The sequence below is a fragment of the Ixodes scapularis genome, unplaced genomic scaffold (assembly GCF_016920785.2).
Source record: "Ixodes scapularis isolate PalLabHiFi unplaced genomic scaffold, ASM1692078v2 PGA_scaffold6__148_contigs__length_123643588, whole genome shotgun sequence".
NCBI classification, from domain to species: domain Eukaryota; kingdom Metazoa; phylum Arthropoda; class Arachnida; order Ixodida; family Ixodidae; genus Ixodes; species Ixodes scapularis.
The window spans coordinates 118,876,071-118,887,627 of NW_024609881.1; the positions used below are offsets into that span (position 1 = coordinate 118,876,071).

The window sequence follows — 11,557 nt, forward strand, 5'->3', positions numbered from 1 at the left end:
TATACACCTCGTAGCAGGAAACAAAAAAATCCGAGCAGGTATATTTTGAAACTTGACGGTGATTGGTACGATTATCACGCTGCCGCATGTACTTACAAAAATGCTATTACAGTAGCGACAGCTACGCACTTTCCTAAAACCTTACCATCCATGCCAACAAACAATTCAAAAACAGTTTTGGAATGCTATCGATCGCAACGAGAAGCCCGTAATATGCCTGTCTGATGATCTAGGAATTCCGGTGTCTCTTAGCGATTCTGCATTGGCTTTCATCCTCGCATTTGTCGACCCTTTCACGGACGTTTTTTCATCTCCTTACGCCCATAGCAACAAAGCGAATTTATACACATTTGCCTTCTAATTATTGCCGTTGTTCGAATTGTTAGTGTGATTAATAATTTAAAATTAGCTTGGTCAGCTGGCGGCGACGCTATCAATTCCAAGTTCCCACCGATACACAAATGTGGCGATTAACACTGTCCTCTCAATCTCCGTCCGATATCGCTAACCAGTATGCCATGCAAAGTTCTAGATTTTAGAGCATATTATATCTTGAAACCTCGTCAATTTCTTGGAAGTAAATACAGCTCTTTTTCATCGGCGCAATACGGTTTGCGGAAAATTGTTTCCTGTTTTCATATGAAACTTAGCCAGTAACTTTCACTCACGACCTTCACGTCATTCTTGATCGTAGTTCCCAAGCTGATTGCATATTTCTTAATTTCACCGACGCATTCGATAAGGTGTAACATAACCTATTACTTCATAAGTTAAGTTCACTAAATATTTATTTCAGCATAGTTTCTTGGATGCATGCTTTCTTAACTATAACCTGTCTCAATATGTGTTCGTAAATGACACTTCCTCATCTTTAGTTTATCTAACGTCCGGGGTCAATCAAAGTTTGTACTGGGTCCTCTCGTTGTTCTTATATATATATATATATATATATATATATTAGCGACTTACCCTTCTGTGTTTCATCCTGAATTATTTTATTTGCCGATGACTAATCTATATCGTTAAGATAATGATTCTGATGTACCTTCTGTCCAGTTTGATTAACCGCGTGCTTGAGTGGTATGACTTTTGGAGTATAGAACTTCACACTAACAAATGTAAAGTAAAAAGGGTTTCTAGACATCACAATAAAGTCCCGAAGTCCCATCTTACTGCCTAAACCACACTTATTTACAGCAAGTATCATAATACAAATTCTTGGGCGCTCATATTTTATCTAACCTGTCTTGGGAAATTCATATTCAATACATAACAAGTAATGCCAATCGCATGTTAGGATTAAAAAACAAAAACAAAAACTAAACTGTCCGTCCGTCTTCATGTCTCTAAAACTGCTTCTCTACAAAACTCTTGTTCGCTGCAAACTGGAATATGCCCGCCTAATTTGGGAGCCCGGTACTGACGTATTAGTACCTGCAGTTGCAGCAATTTAAAATTTATATATTCGCTTCATACTTAATAAGCATCATTGCACTTCCAGCGTATCATTAATGAAACGTAGTTTGAGCCCACCTAATCTTGCATACCGTGGATAACTTTATCTTTCGCTTTCTTTCCACAAAATTTGTCATAATCCTCCTTTGCGTGAAAAGCTACTAATGCCTCCCTTCTACATATCACCGCGTCTCGATCAGCAACACAAGATTTTTATTTCAAAATACTATCAGTCCCTACATGGGACTGTGATAAGCATACCATCGTGTAAAACTACAGCTTTACACAATTCATTCATTACCCGCCACCTTCCAGCAACGGTGATAACTTTATTTGATGGCGTCGCTTTTACATCTGCATTAAGAATGTCAATATTGTGGTAACTTGTTAACATATAAGTATTGCCCCTCGGCAAAGCCCCCGTGGCCTTGAGGTTATTTGAAATAAATGCTAAATAAATAAATAAATAAACAATGATTTTAAGGAACAAGGTGTCTCTATGTCGTTACTGTTTATAAGGTTGTTGAGAAAAAAAAAGAAGGTTATCGTAGTTTGTTGTATTTATTGCTCTAGCGCCAGCGTAGACGTCGTTCACATGCCGACAAAAATGTGCGGGAAAAGCGGGCTCCATCGGGTTTTACATTTCTCGGATCCTATTTTCCAGTGAACAGAGCTAGAAAAAGAAAGTGCGATAAGCCTCTTCCCGTCGAAGCACGCACGACGCGTGCGGTTTCCGGCAAAAACTCGCGATGTTTTTTTTATATTTTTTTGAAAGCACGTCAAACTCGAGGAGGAAGACCTCTAGAAGCGAACGTGGCATATATCTCCTCGAACTCGAAACAGATTGTCACCTTTTGCAGCAGGGGTGGGAATCCCCGGATGCGCATCGTTTGAGCAGGCTTCCGCTTACGGGGTGGCCTTGGTGATAGTTTCGGATGTACCGAAAGCCCGCCTTCGCATCGCTGCGGAATCAGTGCTGGGCATAAGTGCTCCTAATTTCTATATAAAAAAAGAAAGAAGAAAAAAAAAAAAGAAAAGCAATTTGAGGAATCGGCGAGATTTTTTTTTAAGGTATTGTTTGATGTTTATGCAATACATTAACCTGGTCTGCAATGTGGGTGGCAGAAGCGGGGATCGAGATCACGTGAAAGATCAGGACACAGTCCCAGACACACACACACACAAACAAAATATGACCTCCTTTTATTAGCGCCGATATTCGGTGACGCCCTCTTGTAGTGTCCGTTCGTGACGTCACAGCCAGGATTTTCCTCGCTGTGTGCCAAAGATCGGGCAGACATTATCAGTACACAGAAAGATATGGTTCGGTCAATCGGGAGCGTACGTCGACCACAGCGATGCTTTTTAACGGCGTATACATCGATAATAGTCACTGTGAACTTTTGAGCTGCAGGGCGTGGCTTAATATGTCGCCTCTTATAGCCTCGTGATTGGTGCTGCGGTGTTCTGTACTGGGTATCGCTATCTGATTGGCTGAGACGCGATGACAGCCTGATAAAGACTGACCACACTGTGCGTTCCTTATGTTATAAGCGAGGAAATACTTAGGAAAGGAATATAATTCCATAACTTTCCGAGACAATCCCTAGAAAAATCATTTATGAACATTTAATTCTCAACTATAAATTCAAAAGTGGAAGGAACAAATAGAAACGAATCCTTCTAAAATATGTATCGGCGGTTTTGTATTTTATGTTTTGCCTTTCAAACTTTTAGGTGATCTACCAGAAGCACTACCGTGAGAAGTACTTCAACTTCAGAATAAGAGTGCAAGTTGGGCTATAGCTCGTTATGATTGATACTGAGTTTTTACGCCAAAAGCTCAGGAACAAAAGTTGCAAGCGACACGCAGGACAAGAGGTAACGCATTGTCTTGCGTTGGCAGCAAAGCCTTTTTCTGCGTCACTATTTGTGCCAGTGCTTTTTTGGCGTAAAACTTCGGTAGACCTTCCATTCGGTGATCCCCCATATTCTTACACAAAACTAGTGCTAAGAGTCCTTTGCTCTACGCTTGCGGGCACACCATCTTTCCACGTTAAACAAATCGTCATCAAATTTAGACAATTTGTTTTAAATCAGAAGCTACTTCTTTTGTTAAACTTTTCGTTTTTATATTTTATCCTCAAATTTGGCTACTTCAACGAGGAACACACAATCCCCAGGTTCCGCACACTATTGTTTTTGCGTCTTTGGGAGGAGTCTGATGAATACCAATTATCCGTTCAGCTAAATACACTTCCGCATAATACTGCACAACTGTTTTTTTTTTTTCGTTCATTCGTCAAGAACGGTTGGCTTCTCTCTATTACGTTGTACGTGCTTGTAACACAAAGCACCCGTATGTGTATTGTTCTCAAGCTTAGAACTTCGCAGCTCGGTTTCAATACACGTATTCTTCCTGCTTTCTGGCGTGTAGGTGAAAGCAAATCCCGCCAAGCCTTACCTCATAGTCTAAGCTTCGAGTAACGGAGAAGATAAAATAACGGCGCAGGACGACACAAGAGTACGCAAGATTTGGTGTCGTTTTGTCCGTTATTTTATTTCTCCTTATCGCAGAGTTCAGGTTATTTTAGTGTTCCATGGCTTTGGGGATTTTTTTTTTCTCGCGTATTCGGTGTTTTTTGATTTAAACTTTCAGTGTCAGACAAAAAAAAAAAAGTTCGAAGTTTTTATCTGACCTTATGATGAATAAAATAGGACCCGGTAAGGAGATTTCCCCACCTCTAAGGCGCATGGGCGTGATATGGAGAACGTCCCGGTGCCGATAAGAGAAAGACCCCAGATCAGGGGTGCGCTTTCCAAGAAGGAAGCAGCATCGCGGCTGTCTTGTACACGTTACTAAAAAAGAAAAGAAAAAAAGTCATGAATTACAATTAAAATTACGATTGGTTAAAAGGTATTCAGTGAGCTTACTTAATTACTTGGGAACAACAGTAATCGGACGTTACTCTAACAAGTTACCGTTACTTTTCCGATTACTTTAGAATTTCAAAACGACCAATTTTTCTGCAGGTTTGAAAACAGTTCTTTTGTACTGCCCAATATTGGATTAAAATCACCGAATTATAAACTACTTATCTTCTTAATCCACCGATTTCGGCAAACCGTCCTCTCTTTGAAGATTTGGTTCGAGGATTCCTTGGGCTGGAATCACGTACAAACAAAAGGCGGCATCAAAAGGGGAAGGAAAACATAGTAACGGTTACAGGTAATTCTATTGGCTCCAAAAGTAATCAAATCACTCGTATGATTACTTCCTAATCAATGCAATCAAGTGACTACAAAGTAACTAAAATTGTTACGAATTACAAGTAATTTGTTAACTTGTAATGAGTGCCTTTTGCGGAGAGCAAGTTCGTCTGTTTCGTTTGCAGGAGTCGTGGTGACGTCAGAACGCCGGGCTCTGATTGGCTCTGATTGGAGGATAGTGGGTAGATATCAAAGCAAACTGCCTTTAGGTCAACGCGCTATCTTTCAATCAGAGCCAATCAGGGCTCGGCGTTCTCTTGTGACGTCACAACAACCTCACCAAAAGAAACAGACGAACTTGCGCTTCGCATAGGTTTGGCTCGCGTACACTACAGGGGAGGGGGGCTCTGTTTCGGGGTAATAAACCAGATTAAGTCTTTCTTTCCAGTGAATTTATGTTTTTTTTATTCAATGAAGGCTTTAATTTGGTGTTTTTCAATATTCCTCGGTGATGATAAAAGTGCTTCGGGATATAATTTTCGGGGTTTATCGGTATGTACCGAATACACGGTAGTACCATAATTGTGATGTTTCCTAACCAGCTCGCCTGCGTGGCTTCGAATCTTGCGAGCCTTACGATATTTTTTGTTTGTTTCTGGGCTCATGCAGTTTTCTTGACGCTGACTGCATTTGTAAGGGAAAACCTCGGTATAGATCCCGGCGATTTTCGAGAAAGACGATAAGTCGCTTTATTGAAACTCGAAGAGAGTCAAAGTACAAGACCAGGACGCGATGGGGAGCAGTTTTTCCCCGTGCAATACGAGTCGGGGGCGAGCGACATTGTCGAGGTCATGTATCTATCTGGGTTGCGTCGTAGCCGCTCGCCCCTCGCAACGACGGTCTTGCCACAATAAAGAATATAGAGACCGTCTACTGACTTTGATGCAATCGTACGCCTTTCCTCGGATGATTCGAGGGATTTCCTGTTGCGGAAACTTATCAGCAGGCGATGGCGAATGTTTGTTTTTAACTTGTTTCTTCTTTTTTAACTTTGGGGTTTATTTTATTTTATCACTCATTTTTACTGAGGTAGTGTCTGACGAAAATGTAAGTATTTTGTGCTCATGACTGTTCTCTGCGCAAGATGTCTTTGATCTTGACATTTAAGACTGTCTCGCTACATCTGCCATTTTTCGTGACACATTTTTTCTAAAAAGGGTGCAGCGATGATTCTCATGCTACGTGTAGATACCAATTATAACGAGTACCTGCCATTTATAAACTACGAAACACTCGTTAATTTTTCTCCTCTTGCAGTGGTGCTCACAAAATAAATGAAAGAAAAGCGAGCAGCGTTCTCCTCCCTTAACTCGTGCCCATTGGTGTCAATGACGACAATAGCCGAACACTAACAATGTCTGGAACTCAGCGCGTGTCCTGCACTTTGCAAACCCCAGCGCGAGGCTAGATGTTAAACACTGGTGGCATATCATCTGCTCCAGAGTGTTTATCATAACCACGCGCTGGGGTTTACAAAGCACAGAGCGCTCGCTGAGTTCCAGACATTGTTAGGGTTCGGCTGTGGTGCCAGGAACGCGTCTCCGACTGCTGTGTTTATCGCCTCCAAGAAAGAGGTCCCTCGAATTTCCGCCTGATGACGTCATAGAAGTGTCATGCTGTCGCCGGTCGCGATCCTGGCGGTGTTTCAGCAGCGGTGGTGGATGTAGCAGACGCCTGTTCTGCTGCAGGTCGCTCTCCAGGGTGACAGTCCACGGAAGCTTCAGCAGCCAGAAGTTGGGACGCTTTGATGACAGCGACACTCACGTTCGCTCGTGCTTTCCGCCAGCATTTGTACGACCAACCGCCAGGATCGCGACAGGCAACATCATGACAATCCGGCTTCTGTAACGTCATTTTTTGCCGCTTCGAAACCACTTTGGATGTATGGGCAGCAGATAGGACGCCAAGCACACTAATTGGAGACGCGTTCCAGGCACCATTGTTCGGCCATTGTGCTCACTGAAGCGATTGGGCACGAGTTGAGAGGAAGAACGCTGCTCGTTCTTCTCCCCTTCCACTCGACAAGCATCCTGGGCACCAGGATGCTTGTCGAACTATTGATTATCGGGAGCCCAAGTCGAGTGCTCACTCAAGGCCCGCGTTCAATCCATGAACTGCATTCAGATATCTTCACTGGGGGATTACATACACTCGCAGGGCGGCACTGCGACCCCTGAACTATGTCATCAAGTTTCGCGAAGGGGAGATTGAAAGAAGACGCTCGCATTTAAAAGGCTGGTTCACATGTTCCTCACGTTTTCCTCGCGTTACGTACAAGTGACCGAAAGATTCGTGTCTCGAATGCCGCTTGTCAGGCTATCTCCTTGAACTAGTAGCAACGCTTGATATGAAGCAGGGACGCCTGGTGACTTGCGGCGCAAGTAGACGTAAGCCTCTTGTAGCGTGACGTAAGAAAATGGGGTTGTGTGAACCAACTTTTATTCTTATAATTACGCAGCAACAAAGAGGTTTCGTGGCCAATGACGTTGCCCTTGGGAGTATACTTTGGTCCAACATATGCCAGTAGGCTCGTGGAAAGTGAAAAACAATTCAACTGAATATCGTTGCACCACCCATTTAACGTAGCTGCGTTTATTTTATCCTTTCCATATATTATTTAGTGTTCTCGCGAACAGAAGAAACGGAATATTGTTCTTGTTACTTGATCACCGATGTTGAATGACAAAGTATACGGCGAATCTTTACTAATTCTCTGACAATCACGTTGTATTCTCAAATAAATTTTTTTCATTCATTACTAATCTCAGGTTTTCCTGTTTTAACTTTGTTATTTTTTACTTTAGACATAATAGGGTGACCGGTAGAAAAGTAAAGTTTGAAATGTATCGTATTTCTATTAATATTAGCATCTGCAATTTATCCGTTATTTCCAAATGTTTCTGTTTAGAGTGCAGCTCTTAGACGCCCGTTTAAGGGTTGAGCGGCGTCGCCGTCGGCGTAACCACGCGTTGCATTATGGGAAGTTTCCCATAATGACGTCACACGTGAGGTCACGTGTGACGTCACGCGAGTTGCGAGTGATGTTATCCTCGTGACGTCACACGTGCATGCTGAGTAGGGCACATTAGGGCTGTGTTCCAAATCTTACCCAAATGGATCCGAGTTACTCCGGCGGATCGTATCACGTGACAGCACAGATTGAAAAGCGCTGGACGCGAGTAGGTCTTAGAACGCCAAGGGTACAAAACCCTTACCCTGGAGTAAGATCGAGTAAATTTTGGAACACGGCCTAGGTGTCCTACTCAGCGTAACAAAAAGTGTAAATATCACTGAAACACTTAAGTTTCAAAATGATCATAAAAGTCGGCGATGAACTTAAGAGTAATTAATATATAAGTAATAATAAATACGCAGTTCCCTCTTAAAAACGGAGCCATTGCTTTAGTACTGCAAATCTTACAAATGAAGGAACGTGGTATTATCGTCAAGTAACGGTTTAGATAATTTGGGCAAAACAAAAACAAAAACTAGAAGCATGAATATTATATGCGAGAAGCGGTCCAAAGAGAAAGGTGCCTTTAGGTGGTTACCAGCGAACTCTAAGGTCCTGACTTGAAACCCCAAAAAGACAACAACAGGCAAAAAACAAATCCTCACTTGTTTACGTTTATTAGGTTGTGTGTCAGGACTTAGAAAAACGAATAATAGTAAAAATGGGTTCAAGATTAATACATTGTTGATTTTGATCCTTCAGTATATTTTATCGGCATGCCTGGAAGTATTTGAAAAAAAATTGTAATAGAATAAAAATTGGATTTATAGACGATGGGCACACATTTACTGAGGTTTCTAAGTGTTCAGAGTTGCGAATAATTTTTAAATAAGCGGAATGGGTGAGATTGTATTATGAATAGAAGACAAGAAAGCAGATACCTTTGCTTTTCTTTTGAGTTTTTTTTTACATTCCTGTCCAAGGAGCGGCTTCCATATGCTTAATCGATAGAAAAACACGGAGCAGAACGAACCAGAAAAGCTCGTACACAAATAGCTAAGCTTGCAGCCAGCCTCGTAGCACATGCTGCTGCACAATGTTCGCAAGCCCGTGGCGCTAATCGCGCTTATACTTCCCGACTAAAAATGAGCTCCAGTTTTAATTTATTTTTGCGTGCTTTTGTCGCTTGATGCGTCATTGTGCGGGCTGAGTTTTAATAGAGTACAATGAATCTAACCGAGTTAAAAAAGTTAGGCCTTATTTACCTTTAAAAAAATAGCGGAGATTTCGTTCAATGAATCTATTGTGATGCGACACATTCGTGAAAACCGCTGTTTCACGTTAAGTAATCAAACAGCACACAAAGAAGTACCGTAATACTGCGGCAAAATCTCTCTTTGCAACGCTAAAAGTTACGCAGTCGACAGGATTCGAACCTGTGCGGTGAGACCCCAATGGATTTCGAGTCCATCGCCTTAACCACTCGGCCGCGATTGCGACGGTCGGGAGACAAGCGGCCACTCTAAATAACTTAATTGAATGTTAAACTGAAAATAACAATAGTTTGCCGGCGTGGTGTTTATAACTACGAAAAAGCATGAAAGTGAAATATAATTGCAATGGTTGCAAACATAATTTAAGAAAAGGATATGGATATTTGCTTTAAAATAAGAAAGAAACGACCTAAAGGGGCAAAAAAGAACACCAATCTTTTAAAAAAGCACAGTCGAAGTTTGGTGAACGTATGTTATAGATAAGATAGATAGACAGATAAGTGCCTGCCAACAACCAAGTGGCCTTGGCGGCACTGCACTGTCCAACAATCAATTACGAAAACTTTCGTTTGCGTAATTGATGAACTACCGATATGCTCGCCAACACTAATGCCATTTAAAGCACCGCAAAGTGCTTACACAACGCAATTTACATTCACAAATTTAGAAACGTCTTGCTTTGAATTCAAAACTACGCTTTTAATTTAACCAAGGCAAATAAGGCAGACTCTTTTATGTAGGTTTTAATTCTTTTTCCATGTACGTTCAGATACTTTCACGATGGAGAATTACAAGGTCAGTATTGTCAATGTAATTTTATTTAACACCATTTATTTTTATTTGTGATACCTTCGGACCTTCGCCACAACATGCAAAAGTTTAAACTCAAAAGACAAAAAAAAAATAAAAGCAAAAACATGCAAAAAAATATTAAGGTGGGGCAAACGTTTTTGGATCCTGGATATTTCTGAAGAAACAGACACGTTGCTTAACAGAGAAATTAAGCAGAGGAGAAATACAAGATCTTGATATAACGGGGCACGGTTTTTCCCTAGTGGAACATGAGTCGGATGACAGTGTGGAGGGTATCTAGCTCGTTTGCGCCATAACTCTTAGACCCCTCGCAGCTGCCGGATCTTGCCAAAAATGAGCGATAAGGAAGCTAGGTTACTTACGTTTTCTAAAAAATATAATTTTTCTCCCAATTTATAATGAAGGTGTATGTGTGTGAAGAATCTATCTGTCTGCAATATTATATTTGTTCATGACACGTGTAGTGGTTTTAACCTCAGGTTATGTTTTTACACACTTTTTACTGCTTTACCTGAGCAAAGTGTTTTTTCAGCCTTATTTGATCCTTCCGTGAACTCAGATATATCTGCTCTTTCGGACCCATTGTTCAATGTGCATTCTAAAAATCAGTTTTAAATATTTCTTTTTTTAATACCGTCGTTCACATATTGGCCTTTAGTTTCATTTTTCCGTGCGTATTTCCATCTAAGACACTAAAAGTGAATCGCATTTCTTACTTATGATACTTAGAAAATTCCACTCTAGAACGATCTACGGTAATCAGATGTTGAAATATACTGTACCTCGTTTTTAAATTGCCTCACTGAATTCAATATAGAAGTTTCCAGCAAAACCCTTAAAAACGTACGTTCTATGTTTTTGAGAGAGTGCCACTGGAAGTTGTAAACTAGGGTAAATCCACTACTTTTCTCCGTTTCCTTTCCCCCCTCCCCCACCTAATGTTTATTATTTTTGTGTTTTAAGTGTGATTGTGAAAACCATTGTATATATGTACTTGCGGTCCACTGCTGTGGGTAAGGCTGTCTTCTGCCCAAGTGCTCGTCAAGCAACGACGGAGTTTTTTTCTCTTTCTCCCTTTTCCAAATAAAGAAAAAAATAAATTTTTTTTTGTTTTATTTACAGAGAGAGTTTTGACTGTCTACCCGGAAAAGAAAATTGTCAAACCTGTATGCTTTCGTCTAAATCGTAGGAAACCAGCTGACAGAGGATACACCATCTTGCGTTACCAAGTAAAGCAAAGGTTGGCAACCTTTTGCAGCGGCGGGCCAAGTCGTCTCGAAGCCGACTTGGCGGGGGCGGACGCAAGTCGCAGAAAAAGGGGAGAGGGGGGGATGGCAAAGAAAAGGCAAAAAAGGAGGTGAAGTCGTTGAACATTTTTGACTAAAACCCAGAGCCAAAGATAGCATCAAAAGTGACGTGAACGACAGAGAAACATTCTAATCTAGAACAGATAACATTAACTGGATCCTGTTTCATCTTCATTATTGACTCAAACTCCAGTCTCGAGGTTTTGGTCAATAATATTCAGTCATCACCAGCTCGTTTGCACTCTAACCTTTTCTTCATGAAGACGTCTTCTGCCCAAGTATGAGAATTGCGGACAATGGCAGTTAGAAGTGCTCCTTGTTCCTGTCTATCCCCATTCGATGCAAAACGAACTGTTGTGTGGTCCTTGCGTCTCTGCGAAGATGAGGGAAGGTGTTGTGCCAGGGTTGCCGGATGAAACAGTCTCGCGAGCCGCATACTCCCCGCGGGCCGTGGGTTGCCGACTCCTCATGTAGAGGAACATATT

At 41.5% G+C, this 11,557-nt stretch overlaps 1 non-coding gene across 1 annotated transcript; it reads right to left on the bottom strand.

Moving 5' to 3' along the window:
* Nucleotides 1-9,093: 9,093 nt before the first annotated feature.
* On the bottom strand, nucleotides 9,094-9,175 carry Trnas-cga. The gene has a single exon. It is a non-coding gene; the product is annotated as a tRNA-Ser (tRNA).
* Between the last annotated feature and the right edge of the window lie 2,382 nt (nucleotides 9,176-11,557).